General features: G+C 32.9%; 1 protein-coding gene across 2 annotated transcripts in view; it reads left to right on the plus strand.

The window, feature by feature from the left end:
• LOC125059269 (roundabout homolog 2-like) overlaps positions 1-26015 on the plus strand; it is a 59669-nt gene that overhangs the window by 11588 nt on the left and 22066 nt on the right. Inside the window, exon 1 of one of the 2 annotated variants that reach the window (XM_047663633.1) lies at positions 7823-7949. The exons of the other annotated variant lie outside the window; for it this stretch is intronic. The gene's annotated coding sequence lies outside the window, so the exon portion shown is untranslated. Of the gene's footprint in view, positions 1-7822; positions 7950-26015 lie in introns of those variants that run through there. 2 annotated transcript variants of the gene reach the window in all.

The raw sequence follows: 26015 nt of genomic DNA on the forward strand, positions 1-26015 counted from the left end.
GAGAATAATAATAAATATTTATTTATTTAATTTTTCAAATGTAAACTGTACATTTTTGACTATAATGACTCCTTTTCCAGTCTTTGATTATTTAATTGTAATTAATTGTTTGCATGCAATCAAAAACTATTTTTAATAATGCCAAAGAAGTATAACTTCTTACGCGCGTACATAAGTAGGTACATGCACCCTTTTTTGATCGTAGTTTCGTACTGTAAAATAAGTTATGTTTACACAAACATAGCAACAAATATATTGTCGAATTGTAATATTGTCGATTTAAAAGTTATATACAGTAAGAACTCATGTTGTACTTTGAACCCGATTTAATATGAATGGTATGATGAAGGTAATAAAGTAAGGAAACTAGCAGGTCATCAAGTAATATTATGAAACGAGATTTTGTGCTTTAGCACGAGGCATGTCAAATCCAATATATTTTTGGCCTACGGGACTCGAAATATCCGGGTAATACTCCTACTTCAACGATGGTTATAAAGGAAATGGGAGACCCATAGAAGTTTAAGTACAAATAACATTTAAATAAGACCGCATAGTTATCAATACTAACGACACGCCATACAAACCTTGTTTTCCTAATCCACTTATGTATTGCTGTGCCCTACATTCCTAGATTTTCCACATGCAACATTCATGACACCGACTCTCAACATTAGGAGTTGTTTGTGATTGTATGAATTTGCATACAACCTCTATACAATTGTATGAAGCGAACGAGAATATTGCTTTTCGGATAGGAATATTACAGAGAACTCTTTAGGAAGAGTTTCAATATATAAAGCCTGAAAACTATTGAAATTAATTTATACAAATGGCAACAATCCTTAAGATGTCATTACTGATTGACTGTACTGCTCTATGAGTGTGAAACGTGGAAGGTCACTAAAGACATCTCGTACCGACTCCAAGTCTTTGTCATCCGCTGTCTTCGCCGTATTCTGGGTATCTACTGGCCCGAGAAGATCTCTAACGCGGAACTTTGGGAGTGATGCCGAGAAACCCCGAATAGCCAGCAGATCAAGCAACGCCAGTAGATGTGGATAGGCCATTCACACCAAAGATAATTCAATTATATCCCCAAGCAGGCGCTTGATTGGAACCTGAAAGCAAAGCGGAAGTGTGGCGGAGGTAAAGAGAGCCGGATAGACTTGGGTGAAATACAAGGCTCAAGACCGAACGCGATGGAGACTTTTTATTTTTTACCATTTCTTAAAAGGCCGGCAACACACTCGCGAGCCCTCTGGCATTGAGAGTGTCCATGGGTATCACTTAACATCAGGTGAGCCTCCTGCCCGTTTGCCCCCCGTTCTATGGACTGATGTTCTATGGATGTTCTATGGAAGACTCACTGTGGACGCTCTCTGCCCCATTTAGGGGTTTAAGTCAAGTAAGTCATTGATTGTCAGCTGTCAAAGTGTGGTGTGGTTTCTATTCAATTGTGCGTGATCTGACCCTTGGATATTGTGAGTTAAAATGGCAAAGACTATTAAAAGCCAGTTAAGAAAAGTTATTTACAACATAAAAAGGTATTTGTCGAATAAAACTGCGAATTTTCTCTATGCATCACACATGACGTAAAGAGTTTGATTGTAGACGACACTTTAATTGTTTGAATTTGTGGGCTTAGAAAGCTACCATTGTTTGTTTTAAATAAATTTAAAATTGTCTCTTCCCATTGCAAATTGGAACTCAGTTAATTTAAATATCTATATTTGACAGTACTTAAATTTTTTTAGTGTAATTCGTGTTTTACAAAATTATCACTATTATATGGGAATAAGGGGCACGCAAAGTGTCTCAATATTTCGGAAGCTTAATTAATTTCAAGTCTGGCGTATAATTGGGGTTTTCTTAATTAGTCTAACTAACATGTGTATGCAAACCGTACTCAAATTGATTTCTTCGTTAATTTAATGAACAATACACTTGAACAAGTTCATTAATACTGGGGGTGATAAAAGTTTGTAGACAGACATATTGTGTTATCATTTATAATATGGACAATCCATCTACATTTTATATCTAATATTCCCAACTTAAAATACATATACGTTCCTTCATTTAAATTTCATAAGAAAATATTACAATTAATTAATGTTCTAAAATTAAATAATCTAATACTATGTATTATCTGTATACTACTCAGTGGCTTTTTTCTCATTTAATAATTATTTAAATATATTTGACACATGAAAAATAACTTAAAAATTTAATAAGTTATTCTAAAACTCAAATATCAAAAAATATTTTTGTCGTTGCTAGTAATTATAAAGTTTTCTTAATACTTTTCCTTGAAGCATATACTCCTTCGAGACTTTATTAGGTTTAGACGTTATGAGAAAATGCTATTGAATTTCCCAAGATATCGATCAAGCAGTTTTAGTTGTTTTCTGTTCGTGAAGCAAGTTCACAGCGAGCTTTTAGCTTGAACTTAATAAGTTAGTACACGTTCTCCGCAAGCTTGACGCGTGTAAGAACCGACGTGGCTTATTCAGCAAAATATCTGGCTTATCTCGCTGAAAATCATTGTTTAAGAATTATAAAGCCAATCTGAGAAGCCCTAATAGTATGAAACGTTATAAAAATTTCCGCAAAATTTTCCTATTAAGGCTTTTTATAATTTTTAAATTTTTGCCGCGCACCACCACTATGTGGGACCAGCTGCCCACTAAAGTATTTACGAATCAATTCGACTAACTAATTCATGAAAAGAGCGTACAATTTTTTTAAAAGGCCGGCAACGCACTCGCGAGCCGTCAGGCATTGAGAATGTCCATGGGCGGCGGGGCGGCATCACTTAACATCAGATGAGTCTCCTGAACGTTTGGCCCCTGTTACATTTAATTCTACATTGTTTTTCAAGTCTATTATCTACGTAATTATCACACATTAAATTATACTTTATTGGTCCAATCACTATTGTTGTTAATTATGATCCTAACTCAAAGTCAAGCCAATGTTATCCCTTGGTCACGCATATTATGAATTACGATATAATTTAAACTCTAAACAAGTAATTTCACGGTACCAATGAAGTCCATTTTATTTTAACAATGTTTACATATTCTGTTTAGAAAAGCGCCCAACCATATAAAATCAAGCTAAATACACTTGATTTTCTACTTTATCAATAATTAAAGCGCGCGTCTTTGAGAGGATTTAGGAAGCTCAACATGGCGCCCGGGATTAACTACACTTCTAGTGTACACGAGGTGATTAGCATCTCTTTAAACTTGAGGGGTTCGTGGTTTATATGCTCGTGATGCATAACGTATCGGCTCTAATCCGTCATTCTCGCTCGTTCTAATCGGAGATAAAAACCATTAGATTTTTTAAAGTTAGAATTTTTCTCCGTATCTGCCCTGCGATTCTGTAACTCACTTTTCGAACTCACACAGCGGTTTTCGCATCGGCGGTCGCTCTCAAATCAGTCGTGAAGAAGTCAATTTATGATTTGGCATTCTGAAAAGGTGGGAGCTTGTAGTTTATTGTTTATCAGGATGCCAAATCATAAAATGACTGCTTCACGACTGATTTCAGAGCGACCGCCGATGCGAAAACCGCTGTGTGAGTTCGAAAAGTGAGTTACAGAATCGCAAGGCAGGAACTTATCTGGCTTCTCTCACAAACACCGTTATCTTAATGTAAGTGACCAAAAAATTGCCTCTTAGCGCTGCTCTCTGGGTCTCTTAGAACACCAAGATTGACCCTGAATCCCTTCAAAGTCTCTCGAACGATGTATGTATTTTTCCGCGCACCATGTGGAACCAGCTGCCCACTGAAGTATTTTCGAACCTATTCGACTTAGGGTCCTTCAAGGTAAGAGCGTACCAATTCATGAAAGGCCGGCAACGCACTTGCGAGCCTTCTGGCAGTGTCCATGGGCGGCGGTGTCACTTAACATCAGGTGAGCCTTCTGCCCGTTTGTCTCCTATTACTTAAAAAAAAATGTTTTTATTTTAACGTACATTACCACACGTCACTACAATGATTTCGAAGAATCGAGAACGCTATTACATAGAGTGCACTTTAAAATTCGTTGTCACGTCTGGCGTCTTGACATGTACGAGTGCAGGCTCTTTCCTGAAAATACAATGCGTGATACTTCGATTTTCTTTCAATGTATGAATGGTTTACAGTGTAGTAATTACCTTAATTTTTAATTAATTAACATTCTTTTATACATTTTGCTATTAGTTTAATTTGTGTTTTACCAGGCCATTGTGGCCCAAAATAAAACGAATGTGGAGTAATTTATGACTTTTCTACTGCTTAAATAATCATATTTTTTATTAATTCTCTATAAATTATAAGACTTTATCTATTATCTATCTGCAATTTCCCCGTACTAGACTATCTAAAGTTAGCAACTATTTTTTGGGAAAAGGTATACTCTTCTTTAATAAAATCCCAGGGGCTCTTTTATCTCTGCCTTTTAATTAATTTAAGAAATGTATTAAAGAAAAGCTGTGTAAAAATGTTTAGGTACTATAAAGCTAACGATTATCTAGTTGATAAAAGGGACTAGTGCTAGAGAGGTGGTCTAATTAATTTGCGATATTTGTTGTAAAATAAGTGTTGTTTGATGATTTGCTATTTTAAAAGAGTACCGAGAGTTTTTTACGCCGGCTTTTCCTCTCGGCCTACACCCTCTGTCTTCTTTGCCGATGAGTAGGGATGCCTGCAGTTTCAAATTTAATGACATGCATAAGATAAGTGATACCTGTATCTTATGTTCCATAAAAACATATTTTATTTTTATTTTATTAAAATTACTTGTAATTTTTGACATATAAAAAACTATTTTTCATTACGTAGGTATTCTGCATATTTTATAGCATTAAATTTGTTTAACTATATAAATATGTAAAACAGCCCTGACATTTATATCATGGTAACGTATATATCAATAATAAAGGTGTATGTATTTTAAATTATTGTAAATAAAATAGAATATTTCTATCCATTTAAAATTACCTACATTTAATTTGTTTAACGATCTTCTTGAATGTGTGTGAAGTATCAGAAATAGTATTTCTTTGTTGAAAATAATAACGGTAACAAACGGCTTCCTTTTGAGTTAATTTTACAAAATATGCATCATCACCACACTATTATTACTCAGTGTCAGTGTACAACATATTTAAGTAACGACGAAGATGCTTCTATTTGTCATTTCACCCGCATCTTATATTTTAATGTAATACAATCATACATGATGATTTTTAGATTTGTCAATGTTACCTTACCGCCCTTCTATCATGGTTTTTAATGTGAGTTTAAACCAGATGTTTGCAGCTTTATGTACAAAAAAAAAATGGACTCAAATTATCTGGCTTATCGCAATATTTTACAAAGTAAATTTTGATGTACAGTTTAATTGGTACCTATAACCTCTCTTTTCAATGACTCTCTATTAGTCTATCCCTAATGCACATTGTATTTACTAGATTGTTTTAACTATGATATCTTTTTAATTATTACAGTAAAACAATAAAGGTTTTTTTATAGAACAAACAGGGGGCAAACAGGCTCGCCTGATGTTAAGTGATACTGTCGCCCATCGACACTCTCATTTCCAGAAGGTTCACGAGTGCCGGCCTTCAAAAAATTTGATGTCTGGAAGGATCCTAAGTCAAATTGATTCGGAAATACATCAGTGGGCAGCTGGTTCCACACAGCAAATAACCCAAAAAAACGCTCACTTATTGAAAGACGGACGGCGAGGTGTTACGGCTGGAATTTCGTATTCTGCTTCGACGTTCGATGATGAAACTCATCTGTTAAATGCGGTAGAAGATTCAGAGAGACCCCACATCTCTACGCAACGTATAAATCCGCTCAGAAAGGGTATGGTCGTCGACGATTCTAACCGCTCTTCGTTGAATACGTTCAAGTGTCCAGCTTCTTCAGCTGGTACCTACTGGGGAGCTCCCGGCCAAAATTGACAACAGAATTTAGTAGTTTTATGTCAATTTATGTGCATATAATATAAACATACAAAATTAATCGACTGTTATTCGTTGCTGAATATATACTACAAACAGTTCAGTTGACCATTACAATAACCAAAGCTCTAAGGGTAAACTTCATTTACGCGTCTAAGCGCTAAGTATGAGCATGTTAAAAACGTATGGGAATAAAAAAATCTAATTCACCCACAAGTTTATTAACAATGTATTATAATATTACTCATAATCTTTAATACTTAAGATTCGCATCCAAGTGTGCTATAAAATATTAATTCGCAAGATATCAGTTTTGCTCAGCTGCCAGGATAGTAAGGGGATCTTGTGTAATGGCAACCTCGTTTCAGCAGTAAACTTATAGGAACATTGACCTAGAGAAGGTCAGATCTCCAATCTTTATAAAATATACGACCCAAGAGGCCAAGTTTTCGTGAAACTTGCGTCATACGAAACTGACCAGTGACTTAGTAATTTCTATTTTATTTACTTTTAAAAATCAAATATAATATATTGATTACTAGCTGGCCTGGCAAACATCGTACCGCCTAACAGTCTATTCTTTATTTTTGTTTAAATACTTATTCTGCTATTCGGGACACCGGTCTAGCTAGTAAGATAAAAAAAGAAAGTAGATAAGACAACAAATACATAATGTCAAAAATAAAAATTTACCTTCCCGGAACCCCTCCACTAACACTTGAACTCTATGATATGGTATTAAAGTTCAAATTGAGTTTTAAGTATTATTACGAATATTTTGTATGGGAATATAGAAAAGTTGTTTTTAGACGTTTTCACTCATTTTTTTTTTTAAGACAATTCACACCAATTGACCTAGTCCCATGCTAAGCTGGTGAAGCTTGTGTTATGGGTACTAGGCAACGGATATACATATATATTATTATAGATAGATAGATATAAATACATATTTAAACACCCAAGACCTAAGCACAACACCAAATGCTCATCACATCGATGTTCGTCTCAGCCGGGGATCGAACCCGGGACCCATGGATTCGCAGTCAGGGGTACTAACCACTTGACAACCAATGAGTCGTCGAAATCGACATTTAAATGAAATCTTTCCGTATGTATGTATCTAGCCAGGATTTCAGATTGCAAATTGACACAATAGGTCCTTACGTCACCACTCAAATTAATTATTCGCCAACCTAAGAATAACTGTTGATCAATACAAATTCCACGTGAAAGCCTGCGCACGTCCTATTGTAAGCTAAAATTAACCTAGATCGATAAGGATTATTCCCAACATTGCACCGGCATTGCAGACATTTTATAAATAGCACAGATTTTATGGCTGCTCTATCCAACGTGTTGACTCTGGGCGTAACATAGCTGGATTAATGTCACATTAAACTGCAGCACAGTAAGGTAGCACTGATATTCCAATTTAAAAATGCTTTGGTTTTTTGTTTTTAAATGATAAACAAGTGATATTCTACTCACAGGTAATTAACTTTATTGCAAGGTCTTTATTGCAACAGATGTATAAATAGTCTATGCTTTAAATCTCGTTTATCCCTTTTTTGTATAGATATATTAAATATTGTATTGTAATATTGTTTCGTAATAAAAGATTAATAATTCTTTATATAGACGAAAAAATACGCTTATGAAATTTGAGAAATGTTTTCATAGATATTCACATTCCCTATACATCTATTAATACGTTATGCAAAATTAGGATCAAACCGTAAAATCAGGGTTGCCGATTTCGCGTTTTAGTAATATGTTGCTTAGGGGTTTGTTCATCCCTCGCCTGAAAGCCGCCTACACTATTCATAGTCGACGTAGTTGTCCGGGGCCAACTAGTTCCTTCTCGGTATTCGGGAAAGTCGGACGTCCCAACGTGCCCGTTTTACCGCCAAATTCGTGTCGTGTTTCGTGATTTTTGTGTAGTGCAAGACTTGTGTTTATTGGATATACGGAAATAATATTGTAAGTATTTTATTAAATTAAAGATTATTTTACTATAATTACACATGTATTGTCTATTGGAAAATTGGTATTACAACTTACCTATACAAATTTATTTTTACTTATAATACGAGTTCTGTCAGGTAATTTAATTCTACATACAATAACAATACCATGTTCAAACTTTATGTACTTTTATAAAATAAGGATTTCCTATTTATCGTCGCAAGTAACAAATATTTTTTTAAATATATTTTATGTGACTTTTCAGCGCTCTCTGTTATTGATGTATTATTTATTTAATAAATCAACTATACCTATATATTACGTACGGTTAGGAAGATAATTTAAGTTTAATTCATTCGAGTGTTTTAAATGGAGCATTTATAAAACGTTAATATTATTTTAAGTTCTAGGCACTGTTAGCCAGGTATATTTGTGTATAATCTGTACATATAATAAAACCATAGACACTGCGTTTAAACTTAAATAAAATATGTTTTGATAATAATTGTGGGCGATATGAATAGAATAATAGAAATACCAAAAAAGGTTATTTTTATCTGGTATATGTACACATTTATGTCATGATGATCGACTCCAAATTTATGCTTTACATACGTCAAAGAAAATGTTATCGAATTTTAAAAATAATTATCTGTATGCGTTGTAATAAACTTAAAGACACGCATTTTTTTACATTACATTACATTTACATTACAGGCGACATTTCAACTCGTCAATAGTATGATTAAAAAGTTTTTACTTTGTGCATGTGTGACACATTATAAAGTCAACAAACAAGGAACCAACAGAAAAATTGTTAAGCGTTAAGAACACAGATATCTGTTATCTTTCATTATCTGTATTTGTTATCACTTACATGCTACAAGACAAGGGATTTAAGTACTCTTCTCCATTTATACTTTTCTTATAGTCCGGAAACAGACTTTCTCACCTAAATATCAGATTACAATCATATAATGAGATTTTGAGATATCGATACGAGAATTTAATCCCTTCTTTTTTTGTTCACGTATTAATACGTAAATTTCTGCGTATGTTTCATACAACGTTTAAAAGGAATTTATTAAAATAATAATAATTTAATTATAATATCCATATGTAGTTTTAGTTAGAGTTAACGATTCGTCCTTATTTGCTATGTTAGTCCATTAGTAAACAAAACAAACATTCAAAAAAATTCTTAAATTTACAAACACCTATTAGGTACAACTAATGACTATTTTTATGTATGATTAAGTTACTAACGTCCAGTTCTTAAAATGTAGATTATTAATCAAAAGGTTTTAGCAGTTTTTTATGGCTGGCAAATATGATGACAATTACGACTGGTTTGTATTACAGTAACTATGGAATGATTCAATGTTGAAAAATTTAATAGATATACACTATTTAACCGACTGACAAGAGTAAAGATATTGCCATCTGTTATATATCTTTTATTTCTTTATTGCCATCTGTTATTATATTATTAACATTATAGGTTGTTAGTTAATAATAGCAATATTTTAATAGACAATAGAATTGTCAACTTGATGCGACTTTCGCTGGCCACTCGAAATTGAAAAGCACTCGAAATATAGTTAATAAAAAATCAGTGGCGCTACAGGTGATCAGCCTCAGTAGGTGATCAGCCTCCTATGCCTGACACACGCCGTTGTCCTTTTGGGTCTACCGTCTAAGACATGTCGGTTTCCTCACGATGTTTTGCTTCACCGTTCAAGCAAATGCTAAATGCGCACATAGAAAGAAAGTCCATTGTTGCACAGCCGGGGATCGAACCTACGGCCTTAGGGATGAGAGTCGCACTGTGAAGCCACAAGGCCAACACTGCTCAAATATAGTTAATAATGTAATAAATTCGCGCGTGAAGAAGTTTTATTTAAAAGTAAGTTATTTTAAATGTAAATAATATTTAATACACTTCGTTTTAAAAATATGAGTAAATTTTATACAAGGTTCTATATAACCAAAGCCTCGTTTGAGAAGTTTGAGTGTACCATTGTGAAAACAAGTGAAGGGATGTCAGAATGTACTTAACAGCATAAAATCATTTTTCGAAGACATTTTGCAAAGCTCTCAAGCTTTGAAAAAGTAAAATACGACTTCCGGTTGCGCGGACCTCTTATCATTGGGGAGAGAACGATGAATTAGCAAAATCTTTCAGTGTACGGATTTCAAATGGAGATTTTAAGTATTTACTTTTCAAGCCTATATCTGATAATATAGTAGTTCATATATTAATAAACTGTATATTCTCGTGTAACTTAACTAAAACTTGGCGTCGTTTTTTTTCCTGTTGGCCTGCACGGTTTGTGCGTCAGCCATGTAAAAAAGTTAGGAAGTGCGTTATTAGATTTATTTTATTGGAAGAGAAATTGGAGCGGAATTTGGAAAAGGATCAGATAATATTTATTATACGTATACAATATACATATAAGTACCTACAAAAATGGTTATAATTTTATTTTGTTATGTAAAATAAAACTGGCTAAAATTCCATATACATCATGAAATTCCATATCAATCATTTATATTAGGTAGATAAAAGGACAGAAATTGAAGTAAACTTGGCGTCGTTTAAAAATGTTTAATTAATTTATTACTTATAAAATGTCAATCAATTAAAAAACTATAAAATCACTTTAAATTCTAGGGTTAACAGTATTTTACATAGTATAATATACTAGTAGTAGACATCTATCAAACCAAAACAATTATTGTTTCGACAAAAATCGAACCAAGAATATATAAAACGAAAGTTGCTTTAACGACTAATCTACGAAGCAATGTTTTACTTTATATTGTTTTTATAATACAATATTCAACTATATAGTAAATCCTCCTATACCAAATTTAGTCTGTAGTTATGCATCTACTCTAACGGATTAAAGTCATTTTCATATATTTTATGCAGTAATTCCCTATTTTAGTTGGATGTTTTGTTATCAAGAAATCTGGTAATAACATTATACTGGCAATACAAAGCTTGTAGACCATTGTTTATGTTTATTTTATGGGTATATTTATATGTTACATGTGGCAACATTATCGTTAATATGGTGTCGTGTTATCATTCTGTTTTATAAGTGTAGATTGAAGAAATTTATTAACAACATCTACAACTAAATATATTTAAATGGTATTAAGCCGATTCATATTTCACAAGCTAACAGCACTAAAACTATATTCAAATAATAAATATTTTTTTTACCATTACATATAATGGTATTAATTATTATACATATTCATTTTATGATCGGTGCTTCTTAGGTTCAATATATGTCTGATTAGTTAATTCAGGAAACATAGGGCAGTGAAGGGACTTATTTTATTTCCGTGAGTCTTTATGTTAATTAATTTAATATTTGCTAAATACGGTTTGTATGTAAGTAAACCTTAATTAACTACAGTGACGACAAATTAAATATGTATACCTTATATGTATACAAAAACTATAAATAGCATATAACAATGTATAAAAAAGGGGTTTCAAAGCACGTATTTAGGTTTTTAGGACATACATAGGACACTAAACAGATAGTGAAACCTGTTTCAAACAGTAAAATAAAATAAAAATAAAATTACTGTATTGCATATACGAAAACGGCCCCGATTGGTTTGATCATACTAATTTGGCAAAAGTAATTAATAACCGCGATTAAAGCTCATTTGACGGCTCATTGGTCTAGTGGTTAGTACCCCTGACTGCGAATCCATGAGTCCCGGGTTCGATCCCCGGCTGACACAAACATAGATGTGATGAGCATTTGGTGTTGTGCTTAGGTCTTAAGTGTTTAAATATGTATTTATATGTCTATCTATCTATAATATGTATGTATATCCGTTGCATAGTACCCATAACACAAGCTTCACCAGCTTAGCATGGGACTAGGTCAATTGGTGTGAATTGTCCAATCATAAAAAAAAACAAGTAACTCTATCACGTAAACTTTTGAATATTTATTTATTTATAGTTACACCAGAAAAAAATAATGAGATATACAATAGTGTAAGTGTAAGAACATTGAACAAAAATTAAGTTTGCATATTTTATTAATTTTGTAGATTAGGTACTTAGAAATTATCTTATTAGTGTGTATTGTCTAAAAGTGCGTAATTAAACAACATTTTAAGGTGAATAATTAACAATTTAACGTTGATTAAGCAAACAGTTTTTGGGGTGAAGCGCTTTAAGCGCTGTAAATCAGTTTAATTGCCGATCTGGGCTGTTAGAGCCGGAAATACCGTACTGGAAACATTAGTTCTTAAAATCACGACATTTGATACCTTTACTAGGGTTATATTACTGAAATAGGTAACAAATTGTTGCGTTTTAACCATTCGTTACAATGACTTATAGATGTTGAGGGTCGTATATTTCGAATCCAATGCAATACAAAATTTTTTTTGAAGTGAAACTTCTTTATCGGGGTTGGAAAAAAATTTAGTGTAACATTTTGTCGTTACGCGTCACATTTTTCCGTTACGCGCCATCTTTTTGAAGTGAAACTTCTTTATCGACGTATGGGTGAAATTTTGTAGCAAATCGTCACGTTTTTTGGTTACGCGCCATGTTGCTTTTTGAAGTCAAACTTCTTTATCGGCGTTGGAAAAATTACCGTCACATTTTTCGGTTACGCGCCATCTTTTTCTTGTCCCTACCACGGTTGATCCGACGAGATTAAAAGGCATTAATAAAAAAAATATATAATAACGATAACAATGATAGTAATAATTACAATTAATTAAATTCTGTAATAATCTTACTAGTAATAAGGTAAAATGAAATAATTGTATTTGTATTCATGTCTATGATAATAAAAGCCTTTTTTTAAACTTTATCTAATTTAACTTTATTTAACCAATTTCTGTAAAGTTGCAAATAGTAGATCATTTTTGAAAAATAAGGTCATAAAGAAGTTTCACTTCTTACGTGTGTACACCTAGTACACGCACACATTTTTATTTTTTCTAAAAGACAATTCACACCAATTGACCTAGTCCCATAAGCTGGTGAAGCTTGTGTTATGGGTACTAGGCAACGGATATACATACATATTATAGATAATATATAGACATATAAATACATATTTAAACACCCAAGACCGAAGCACAACACCAAATGCTCATCGCATCGATGTTCGTCTCAGCCGGGTATCGAACCCGGGACCCATGGATGGAGTCAGGGGTACTAACCACTAGACCAATGAGTCGTCTACTTAGCTCGGTACTAATTTCAAATATAAGTTTAAATATTGTATAAACATCTTCCGTCTATTTAGCTCGGTACAAATTTCAATGTGTGTACAGAGGTATTAAGTTTGATTTCAAAGAAAAAGAATACGGTCTAAGGCTAGGACAGAAAATGTGAGGGTTTCTAGAGCTTCATGTTTATGCAAAATAAGTAGATATTTGCTATTTGATTTTAGATATTTACTATTAAAAGAAAGCAAACCTATAACTTTCAAACTTACTCCGCCGGATCTGCGACCCAAAATGTGTCTTAGCCTCCAAATCGAGAAACTTCAAACGCTCCCTGTCTTGTGCCACTTTCCTTCGTTGGTTTTCAGTTGCAACAGGTACTCCTTCACTCTGTCAATCCAGCGGAACCAGTCTACTGGTCTCACATATTTCATATATCCTTTAAGTAGTAGCTAGTTAGTAGCTGTAGCGCGGTGTGCTAAGCTGATACGGCTGCAGTTGACTGCAGCGTTTGATAATATATTTCCTGGAAATTAAAAATAATCTTCTCAAAACAACATGACTTAAGTCGGAAACACACTTACGTGTCGTGGCGTGTTGTGACGCGCCAGAAGCATATTGGTTTCATACATTTAATATGATTAGACAGAACGTGTTGCGACACGACACAACATGCAAATATATTTCTAATCATATTAAATGTATGAAACCAATATGCTTCTAGCGCGTCACGACACGCCACGACACGTGTGTTTCCGACTTAAGACATGAATACCTCCTAATTATAATATTAGTTTTGGTAGTTGTTCATATTTTGAACGTAATATTACGAGTAATTTTTATTTGAAATTATAATAGGAAGTTATAACTTATATAAGATTTACTAAAATAGGATAACAAAATGTTCGAGGAACTCCCTCTGTCTCATACAATAAAATTCTATCCGTTCCTCAATAGATTCTTGAGCCCATACATAAAACATTGTCCTCAAACACAATACAGTTACATTAGAATCAATAGGTATGTTTGTTTAATGTCTCGAATCCTGTGTTTGGTGTCGTAGGGTCATCTGACGACGGATGCATCCCATCTCTTTATTTACCATACAATACAAAATATGCATATTTATAAGACCCGCCTAGGTCATCACAGAGAAAGTACTAAACCGTTATTTTAAAGTGTAAAAAGTATTTTGTGTTGTTTTAGTAAGTATTTCTTATTAATGTTCCGAGCTCAACGTTTGAGGTTTTAAAGTGTATATTGTGCAAAAAAAATCTTGCAGCACACAGCCTCTTAGATTTATTTGCATACAAGTAATATTACACACAACAGAGACCACAAGGCTGGCTATGATCTTTTCTAGATAACCCACGCTAAGAGAGACAACATTCTTAAATATTTAGTCAATGAACAATCATCACACATACAACCGCTAGCTCTGCGGCCGATAATGTGTTTTAGCTTCCAAGGGGCGAAACTTCCACCGCACCCATCATTTGCTGGCTTTTAGCTGCAAATAAACAAACATTTGCTTAATTTAATGATTGGTATTTGTATAGTAGATACGAGTATATCATCTGTAGATACAACAGTTTTAAAAATATAACTTAAGTTAATATATTTACAAATTTTCTTCAAATCTGAATGAGGGTTATTAATGAGGCAGGTGATCGTACGGTCTTTAGATCGAAGTTGATTGAGATAATACCGAAGCTGAAGTTGTTAAGTGAAGTGGATTTCTCGTCGTGAGTGTTATCAATTCGCTCGACTGAAACTATAGAAGCTTATCGATAGTTACTTAAAGTAATTCATTTTCTATGTTCCGCTATAAAACTACTTTGATACCTCTTTATCGAGTTTAATAAAACTTTGCCGCGGAGACAGAGAACTTTATCAAAATTTTATGAACACTTTAGAAGCGTCTTATCCACTCCGGGTACCCGATAATCCAATTTAGGTTTCTTGATATCTCTTCGAAAATTTTCTTAAGGGCAAAAATACTGTTTCCAATTCGGTCACTTAATTACTCTCAATGTTATCAACCGTACTCAAGTTTAAAAGCCTATTCCTGTTGACGATAAGTCAGATAGTGACCTCGGTTTAAGGATAAATAATACAATGAATTTTAAAAGCGGCGATCATAAATAAATCCCTTATCAAATAGGTAATTGGTAATGTGGGCGATCGCTTTCATATACTGACGCCTGTGACTATAAATTAACTTATACTGTCTCATCTTTATCACACACTTCGAGTGACATAGTGATACAAATTACTCATTATAATGAACGATCCATTTGTAATCACTTATTCGATAAAGCGCTTAAGTATGGTTAACCTTATCAACATAAAACAAATATATCAAAGGCATCTTCAGTAGTTACGAGGTGGAGATAAGGCGATGGTTAAAAAAATATAATAACTTTTTATGACTGGAACACCCATCTTGACTCGCTCGACCTCGATTGTTACAATAACATTTTTAAGCCCCCACATTTCTTATTATCTAAAGTGTTAAGCAAACAACGAAATCTCTTCTCGTTTGAAGAGGCTACTGATAATGATATAAAAATATTAAGTTTACCAAGTAACAGATATAAATCAATCAGGCGCTCCATGAAAATCAAATAAACAACAATTTTCCCTGTTACCGCCTTTAGCATCCGTCATTCTTCGTGTCATTTCCTGTTGAGGGTGAGATGTAAAGATGAGAATAATAAATCCTTATCGATATATGCAAGAGTTTTGCACCAATGATATTCGCGCGTGAAATATCTGACGGGGTTCCATAGCGATCCATCAACAATTAAATGTTGGACTGTTGACGATAGATTATCAGCTTCGAATGTACTCTGATTGATAGCAGTCGGTACCATGAAAATGTATGATTATTTCACGCTTGATTAGAACTATGAAAGTTTTGTTATAAATATACGTTATAGAAGTTTCATATAATCATCTAAATTACTATAATTGTAATCCATTCTTGTATGAAACTTGTAATTAATAGGTTATTCTGCGCGTATCTCCCTTGTTACTTTGATATGATCCGATCTAAATACACGTTATTCGATATGAACAATGGGCATCTGATATTAATACTCGGCGTAGCTGTAATCACGTCATCATATTTTAGCTTAATTATTCTATCCGGTGGATAATTAATTAAACAAAAGATCTCGCCTAGGTAAGTATAAAATCCGAGGGCCATTGTTGTTTGGGATAACAAGGAAAAATCCGCATTGCTTCCGGCTGTGTCTCCCTCATTCATTGTTCCATCTTCCTCATTTCAATTTACGTAGTCTTTCATCGCGTGACGGATGCATTTATCATTTGTTTGAGTAATTTCTTTAGCCTTCTAAATTGTTTATTGAACGGGCATGCCTAATCGCTTTACGGCCTCCTTCTGATATGTTTTTGATTTGAATCCGGGGGACAGCCTTGGAGAATTTTGGATTTGGGGTCGATCTGGGTCGCGGTTCCCATGCGTTGGGGTGTTACGCTATTTTAGTGCGTTCGTTCGATAATTTATTGCCATGCTCTATGCTTTTAGTGAGATGGCACACTCAACGGAAATGTGATTTTGTAAAATTTATGTGACTATAAAAGATATCTGTGAATACGATTGACTCTGTGACATTTGAAGTTTAAAAGCGAGTGACAAATTATCGTTTTAGAAAAAACAATAGTCGTTATGAGCAGATGTTTGTGACGATAAAAGTAAAAGCTTGTTGCAGTTGTAATAAAATTACTAAATGTATTACTTTCAGTTTATGTAACAACCCTTTTAAACAGTTAACTATCTTTTATTTTCCGCGTGGCATGTCAACTATTTAACTGCCTAACAAGCCCATTAAAGAGTTGAAATGTCGAACCAATTTAGTGCTCAAACAATTTGTCGAAGGAATCTGTAGTCTTAATTATTTCCAGATTTAGCTTCGATGAGTTCGGGTGGAAAAGCATTTGTTGTTCATTATAGTGATGATACGCTTAAATTGAATACATTTAAAATGTATTATTATTATGTTTACAATTGTAAAGCTTAAATCACTTTAAACTTTTGGTTTAAATCGCGAGCGGATTGCTGAATTTTTAAGATCTAAAGCCAAAATGAATGTTATCTGTTGTATGGCATTGTAATAAATTTTATGAAAACTGAACAAATGTTAGATCGTAACACCAAAGTCGATAAGCTTTATGGCATAACGCAATGTCATGGAAAAAGCAATGAGGTGTATGCGACACACAGCTGCTATCGCAATAATTTAATGGCATTGTATATAATATATCCAACGACATTTTCATCAAGTATTTATCTAAGTCTATAGACAGGGGCTAGGCTCCGAATATGATTTTGTCCCGTTCGGTGTCGAGACCCTAGCGGGATCCTAGCGCTATAAGGCTTTTTAAGGTAATAGCAAAAAAGTTAGTCGACATCACAGGTGACCGAAGAGCTGGCAGCTACCTCGGACAAAGATTTAGTCTAGCCGTTCAAAGGGGGAACGCTGCCAGTATCTTCGGAACCTTGCCTAAAGCGACTCCTTTAAATAATATATTTAAGTTATTATATTTTAAGGTCACATATTGTTTTTTGATTTATTTGTCTTCTGTAAGAATTAATATTAAAACTTTAAAGCCTATATCGTATTACAAATCACTTAAAAAATCGAATTTGTACATTATCATGGGTACTAATACGGACAGAATGAAATTTAAAATGTTCCCTATTAACCTTGATACTATGTTTTCAAATTCATTAATTACTGAAGTTATTTAAAGTACGTTTTCTTACCTTCTACCCACATCTATTTCAGCAATGCACGGGCTGAAATTGTTCCTAGAAATAGAACAGTAAGTTGTGTATATAAATTAGCTGTCAGGACGCTAATCGGTCCGGCAGACCGCGATGAAACTTTAGAGTCTATCGGCAGTTGTCTCGAGCCCAAAATAAACACAATAATGGCATCCATTTATTCTACGCTAAGCAAAAAACCTATTCAATGAACGCTTTAATTAGTTTTTAAAAGGATTTCTGCTTCAAATAATAATCCACATCAATCGAACCGTTGGTTTAACTACTCCATCATGGCTTTAGGGGGAATAAAGTTCACGGAAATTGGCGTCCCCCATCCCAGATTCACACGATTTGCAGAAAAATGGACTGCGTACAATAGAGTACAATTACCGCGGTCGTAGTAATGAACGCGCCAATGAGATAGCTATAAAATTTCTCACAATACGGCCATAATTAGAATTAACTGTCTCATCCCCGCCCACATCCGATGGCGATCTTCATTGACATTGTCCAGAATATATTCGACTGTTTCACCGAAATTGCTTTGTCTGCCGTTTTGTGGACCGTTTGGTCATTAAAGTATTATGACTAAATTGTGACTTATTGTCTTTTTATTATAGATGTAGGCGCGTTGGTTTTATAAAATGACATATACTAACTATTGAGCAACAGTCTAGTAGACGATTAACCCTAAGGCCGTGCGTTTGAATTCATACATTTTTACAATAAGTACATACTCAGATAAAGAATGGAAACATTGTCTGGAAACCAGAAAGTCAAACAAAAAAGGGTAGTAGGGTGCAGGCAGTGATGCCAACAGAAATCAGTTCGCAGCTGGAAGCGCCATTGTAGTTAGTACATAATGAGGAATATGTTCCAAGAAATACCAATAAGGATAATTATTATTTCAAGGTACAAAGCTCATTGTATTAAATTGACATAGGAAAACAAAATATCAAGTTGCGTTTTACGACATAAAACTTTCAAGTGTGCTGCTTAAAGTGTATCTTTGTTTCTGCAGCTGCAACAAAAAGTGTACCTCAACCACAAACACTTCATTTAGAAGTTTTTATTTAACCAATTAAGGCAATATTCCCTTTTAAATGTTACAGAAGTTTTCATTAAGTGGATTTTAGACTTAACGATTGCGTTCTTTATATAAATAGTATTTATGTGTAGTGGATCTGTCACTCAAATCAATTTGTGTTCTGTGACTTTCTAAAAAGTTTTTTTAATTTTTTTACATAGTTTTTAGGTTATGTCAGTAGTCTATACTTAGGTTATTAAAAATGATGAATAAGTAGGTATAGTTATAATAATTGCGTTTTGCAAATGTAGAATAAAGTTGAATAAAACAATTAGTTTATAATAACATTTGTTTATACTTGTGTATAATTTGATTATTAGCGGCCTGTCTTTATAATATAGTTTTACCTTCTAATAAGGGACTGTTTGTCGGGTGTTGTGTTATAGCAGTGAATGTACGCACTTAGAAATGTGTCGAAACATAACGTATTTACAAAATGAATTCTTAATAAATACAACCAAGCCAACTCTTGCAATGTTTATTGTTACATTCACGGAATTGTAATTTTTCATTGTTTACGCAACCTGCGGGAGAACAGTTTGTAATTAGTTGTGTCATAAATATTACCGATTCGACCGCACATAAATAACTGAATTTATAACGCTTTCCTTGTTTTAACATAAATTCAAAAAAAAAAAAAAAAAAAAATAAAAAAAAAAAAACATTTGATTACTTTACACAATCAGAAACACTGACTGTTATTGTAGTGTTTAGAATGATTCAGTGTTTATCTTCGTACGTTGAAATCTTTTTATTACGACATTCACACACTCATAAAAAAGGTACTATAAAGAAAAGAATGCATAAGTTATATACAATAGTAATGTTAATTAACAATATTGTATCGGTAAACCTATTTTTTTTTGCCTTTGTATGTAATTTTATATTAAGTTTAAGTTCTCTTGTATTTTATTTTTTATGTATTTACGTCTTTGTTGTCTGCTTTTAGCAGTAAAACCGCCTAGTTACTTCCTTTGTCTTCTTTTATTTTATTGTTTTTCTTCTCCTGTTTATTAAAAATAACGTTTACATCAAAATAACACACATATAAACGTAACATAACAACACAATAATGTGTATTGTTAATATTGTCATAATTTTACTGATACTATTATTATTATTTTTTAGTTTCTTACATTTCGTTAATGGGTTATGAAAAAGTACGTAATTTCGAAAGTGCAATTTAAAGAAACCATACTAACAATAAACGTATGTCAAAAAGCAATACAATATACGCAATATTTTAAATATTTTAGTCGACTTAAAATATATATTTATACCTAAGTCCGGACTCATAGCTAAACGTATAAAGACCTGATTTTCTATGATCAATCTTGTTAAAATGTTCGTAATAAATGTATCAAAATTTCGATACAAGCTATTATAGCCGACACTGCCTTGATTTAAGGCCATCAATCAAGCGTTTGAAATTCAATCTATACTTTAGACCCTTCAATTAAGAATAATTTGAGATAACCCTTTAATTTTTCCGTCACGGGTGGGCACCGGTAAGTAGAAAGCATTTTTAACTCTTTTGTCTTAAAGGCACATCATATTCTCGACCAGAATCCATAATGCATGAGATACCGCGATACATAGCAATTATGAGCAATAAATCTGAAGTTAGATCAAGCGTAGCCTAAATTAATTTTTATCGACGCTTTTAATAAAAAATGGGAGTATTTCATTTAAATAGCGATTAAATTATCGCCTGAGTACAATTTCAGTGACCTAAAACACTCAGGCTGCCCGGTATTATCTTATAATAAATGACCAATTAACTGGTCTAATTCATTCCTGCCGGGTCCCAAGTCCTCAACGGTGGAAACATAAATCAACATGTCGTTGAGTGGCGATAAACATTTTGTGACTTCCAACCCAGGTGATAAAAACTGACCATTTTTTAGCGCACCCACAGCCACTAAAAGGGTGACATTTTTTAGGTAACGGCTCCTTAATTGTCTATGGCCACCCTTTAAAATCATCCCTACAAAAAATGGACCTAAATAAATGGTATTAACGAGGTTTAAACGTTGATAAAAAAGCAACAAGGTAGCTTAACTACATAATGAGTGTTTGTGAAGAAATTCTTCGTTTGTCTTTGACCGCATCAACGCGACGACTTAAGCTAATATTATTTTAATGTTGCTGCTTACACTATTAAGTGCTGACTAATAGGGTACGCAAATAAAGATGGTTACACGTACCTCGCGGAACGGGTCAATATTTTGATAGAGCGCGTGGTATAGATGTGACTAAACATTATGCAACAGAAATCTCAGTGACTAGCACAGAATCTATACTTGCTAACCGACAGGCGACGTAGACAAAAATAAACCACGAAACATTCCACGAGAGATTCCTGTACATCAAAGCTGCGGAAATACACTTTTTGTAGAGATTTGCGAATTTCGTTTTCAAATGTGACAGCTAATTACCTACATCTTCCTTTACGCGTATATTAATACTGAGTCATGAAAACATTTACACACACAAATACATATACGCGTTATAGACACAAAACGATTTACTTGAATGTAGTTTATATTTTTTAACTTGTCCTCTACGAGTTGAGAAATATAAACATTTTAAATTAGACTTCTTAAACAGTGTTTGGAGAGTTTTAATAGCGCAATCGTGTTCAGGCTTACTCAGTGAAAGCATAAAATGTAAAGTTATTAAAATAAATTCGCGTCAATATCCGTTAAAAAATTAATATGTGTCTCACAAGAATAAAAATAAATCAGTGGCGCTATATCCTTTTACGTCTGGGCCTCAGATTTCTGAATCTGTTTCATGATCATTTAAATCATATAGGCAAGTAGGTGATCCACCTCCAGTGCCTGACAGACGCCGTCGACTCTTTGGGTCTAAGACATGTTGGTTTCCTCACGATGTTTTCCTTCACCGTTCGAGCAAATCTTAAATGCGCACATAGAAACAAAGTCCATTGGTACACAGCCGGGGATCGAACCTACGCCCTCAGGTATGAGAGTCGCACGCTGAAGCCACGAGGCCAACACTGCTCTTACTAAAATACAAATGTGAATATTAAATATTTAATTTATATGTTTTAAATAAAAATACAAAAAAAACTAGCCTTACACAAAGCAAAGTGAAAAGCCGCCAAAGAAAACCAGTAATCACGACTACCTAAAAAGATGCGAACATCAAATACAAATTGGTTGTTATTAGCCGCGAACTTGAAAGGCAAAGAAACATTAAATGAGGTGGAAAATTTGACACTCGCCCACAGACACGAGTCATTATACGGCTTTATTAACGACTCGCGAAGATTTACACATGCAGCTGCCGAAGTGCACTCACCTTTCGTTTTGTATGTAAAATCTTACTTTACATTATTTCAAGTAATATTATTAAGGTAATTAATTATGTGTGCCTTCCAGCCTGTTTTGTGAGTTTTTTGTTCAAAATCTTAATAATTTTTATTACACTGTCTTAGTCAAATTTATTTTGATCGTTCGGTTGATTTTATAAACTAAAATTACAAGATTTTCTATTGAAAGATAAACATATGAGAAATGAAGAAAGATTTTTCGGTTAAATTGCATTATAACGTTAAAGAACTTATAAACAAACCCACTTATTCATAAAAACTAAATCAGTCTAATTTCCAACATTTTAAGTAAGGCAATCTTTTGTCACTTTCTATCCAATTGTGTATAGGTACACTGTTATGAAAAGAGGCAGATAAGTACTTTAGTTGGTGCAATAAGTTTCATTTATTTCTTATATTTTGGTATAACTCTACCGTATAATAAATTATGTACTAAATACTTCAAACAACGTAAATATTAAATGTTGATGAAAAAATCATTTCACTCACTCACTCACTTATTCACTCATTCACTCGCTCACTTACTCACTAACATGCACCCACACACTCACTCATGCACTCAGGCGTGTTGAAAACAGTTGAAAAACAAAAATAATGAAAAAAAGATGTACTTAATTTAATTACGTAGGTATATATTTTTATAGAATTTACTACTTAGTTTATTATGGAAGAGCTGGGAACCCTGACACAGGTATTTTTTACTTAAAATGTATGCATTTTTATATTTATAAATAAACAATTTTATCTTAAAGTATGACATCATGTTACATGAACGACAAAAGAGTTATCGTTAAATATGTAAGATAATCCACGCTAAAGGTTATCATTAAACAAAGGTTTTACACACAAGAACATTGTTTCACTATCAACAGCCATTTTCATTTAATAGAAAATTATGTCATCCCTAAACTAATATCATGTCATCAACAATGTATGAAACAGTTTCATAATGATTATAATTACTTAATGACTTTATCAGATGATCGAAACTATTATAATAACGTTTGCTTATTACATTTTAACCATAAAACTACTACGACTTAAAACTATTTGAAACATGAGTATTTATGTGTTTTCGCGCAGTACTTCGATCGAACTGATCTTCGTGTATATAAATTAATACATAGTATATTTAAATATCTTATCAAATAAATATTTATTAATATTTTATACGTCTTATTTTAATTTGGAAACGATAATTTTTAGAGGAATTCGGAACGTCATGCGATTCTATTTCATAATTATTTTTATTCCACTATTCGTCGAAATTTTAGTGAAAATATCCGGTTGTGTATTTCAAAGTTATAACAAATACAGTATTAGTAGATTTATATGAAAATTCTGTCGACGTATAAACTTTAAGAACCACAAAATATATTGGCAAAGAATGTAGAAATGTTTTCTGCGCAATTTCCCATCACACTGTTTACGAAGAACTTCGACAGTCGTGTGTTATATTTTATCGATGTTTCAGAACTGGCGCCGGTTAAACTAAACTTTGATCGGTAACTGCCACCACAAATAATATAAACGCCCATTTTGACACCTACACAAACATCAAAGTAATTATTTATTTTGGAGAGTTTGTTGATATTTTAGTATCGTAACTTTTGTAGGTTGCCAGATTTGAAAAATTACCTATTCACGTTGAAAAATTGGAATTAGGATTGTTGGAGTTATAATTAATGTGTTCGCTTACAATAAGACATATACCATAATTAAATGCCAATTTAAACTTACAATAAAATAAAAGCAATGTATAAACTATTGAATATTTAATTTATTTGGGATACGAAGTAGATTAAATGAAAATAATATTTTCTGTTGTACAATGTAACACTTTATTTTTCACAGTATTCATTGACAAATAACAGACATAACATAGAATACAGATATACAAAATTACATTCATGTAAGTGCTGCCCTCTGACAGGTCATCAACTGAATCTTATTTTATTTTTTTTCCTTTATGGCTTTGGCACGGTTTGTGCATTAGCCAGAAATCTTATTTTAATATCTTAAATAAATTATATATTTAACAACAACAATAAAAGTTTTATGAGAATTTAAGACGTAACTAAGTCGTTTTTGACTAAGCATATACATTTCTGCGTCAGATTTAATTATATTATTTAGTAATAATAATTTTTCTTTTGATTTGAAGACATTCTAAAATTGGCTCTTAAAACAAGGTTGATTATTAAAAAACATAAATTTTATTATACATAATGTTTAAGTATAGTCTATGTAATTTAATAAGCATTGACAATTTTTACTCAATACTCAATATGTGTATCTGTGCTTAACTTATTTATTTTATATCACTTAAAATCTAACCCACGAATATAAAAGCTGTAAAATATCACAAAAACAAATGATCCATTTTGTTTTATTGCCGCACATCATTTCACATGAATATTACACTTTTATTGTCCCCGTGAAATGCACGTCTGTTTGTTTTATTCTCTTTTTATGAATGAAGTTAAACAAATTCACGTAATGAAGATCAAACTTTTGTATGCATGATGGGAATTGTAGCGTTGAATCCGATTGCTTCGTTAGGTAGTTAGAATACGTCCATTTCGGACTTATAGGACATTTATTTATAACTGGCTTTAATAATTGGAGGAGACTTTTAATATATTAAAGATCAACCATCTAGTCTTAAGAAATAATTCGATAAGAATAATTTTTGTATAGAATATCAAAGAAATTTGAAAATTTAGTACTTATTTTACTTTAAACAGTCAGTAATAATAAAATAACTACGTACAAAAAAAATCGAATATAGACGAAAAGACTCCATAATATTGCAATTTCCTATTACAACTATTGTGACAGATTTCAAGAAACGCTTTATTAACTGCTGAGTGAGTTCGACAGTGCCAACAATACTCAAAGATTAAAGCTAGTATTAGATTTCAAATTAAATGCCAAATTCTCAGCGCTCTTTGTAAAACCGCTTCCGGCCCGTACAATAGATGCAAACTTCGTGAAATGGGTAAAAATAATCCGCTATCCGAGCCCAATACATCACGCAAACTGTCAGACGAGACCGCACGAACAAAAATATAGTATTGTGAGACGAGCGAGGCTTTGTCGACAACTTTGACAAAAACTTGTGCAATTTTTGACAGTACACGCACCGACGCCATTGAAAACTTTAAGCCAGACTAATCCTCGGATCGGACTTCGCCTAACAATACTACAGCTTAATTTAGGATGTGTAAATGTTTTTACACGTTTAACTAATTATTCGAATGAGTGAGCAAATTGTCGTACCCCACTATCTATTATTTTGTTTATAACCTAACCAAACATTGGTACATGACACTCCATTTTACATCGGTTACATTTAATACTATCTTTATAATTTTTATTATATGCAGAAAATTCCACCCAAATTGTCATAAATAAATAAGCGTATTAATAAATAAGCCACAAAGCGTTTATGACTAATAATATCGAATATTGTCTATAAAAAATCATGACTATAATGTCTCAACATATGTAAGTCACAAAAAATACTGCGACGACAAATAAACGATACATTTAAAGCTCTTAAAAACTACATCACCCACTATTAATCAATTTAAAATTGGAGCACTCATATTTTAC

The sequence above is a fragment of the Pieris napi genome, chromosome 19 (genome assembly GCF_905475465.1).
Source record: "Pieris napi chromosome 19, ilPieNapi1.2, whole genome shotgun sequence".
Classification (NCBI taxonomy): domain Eukaryota; kingdom Metazoa; phylum Arthropoda; class Insecta; order Lepidoptera; family Pieridae; genus Pieris; species Pieris napi.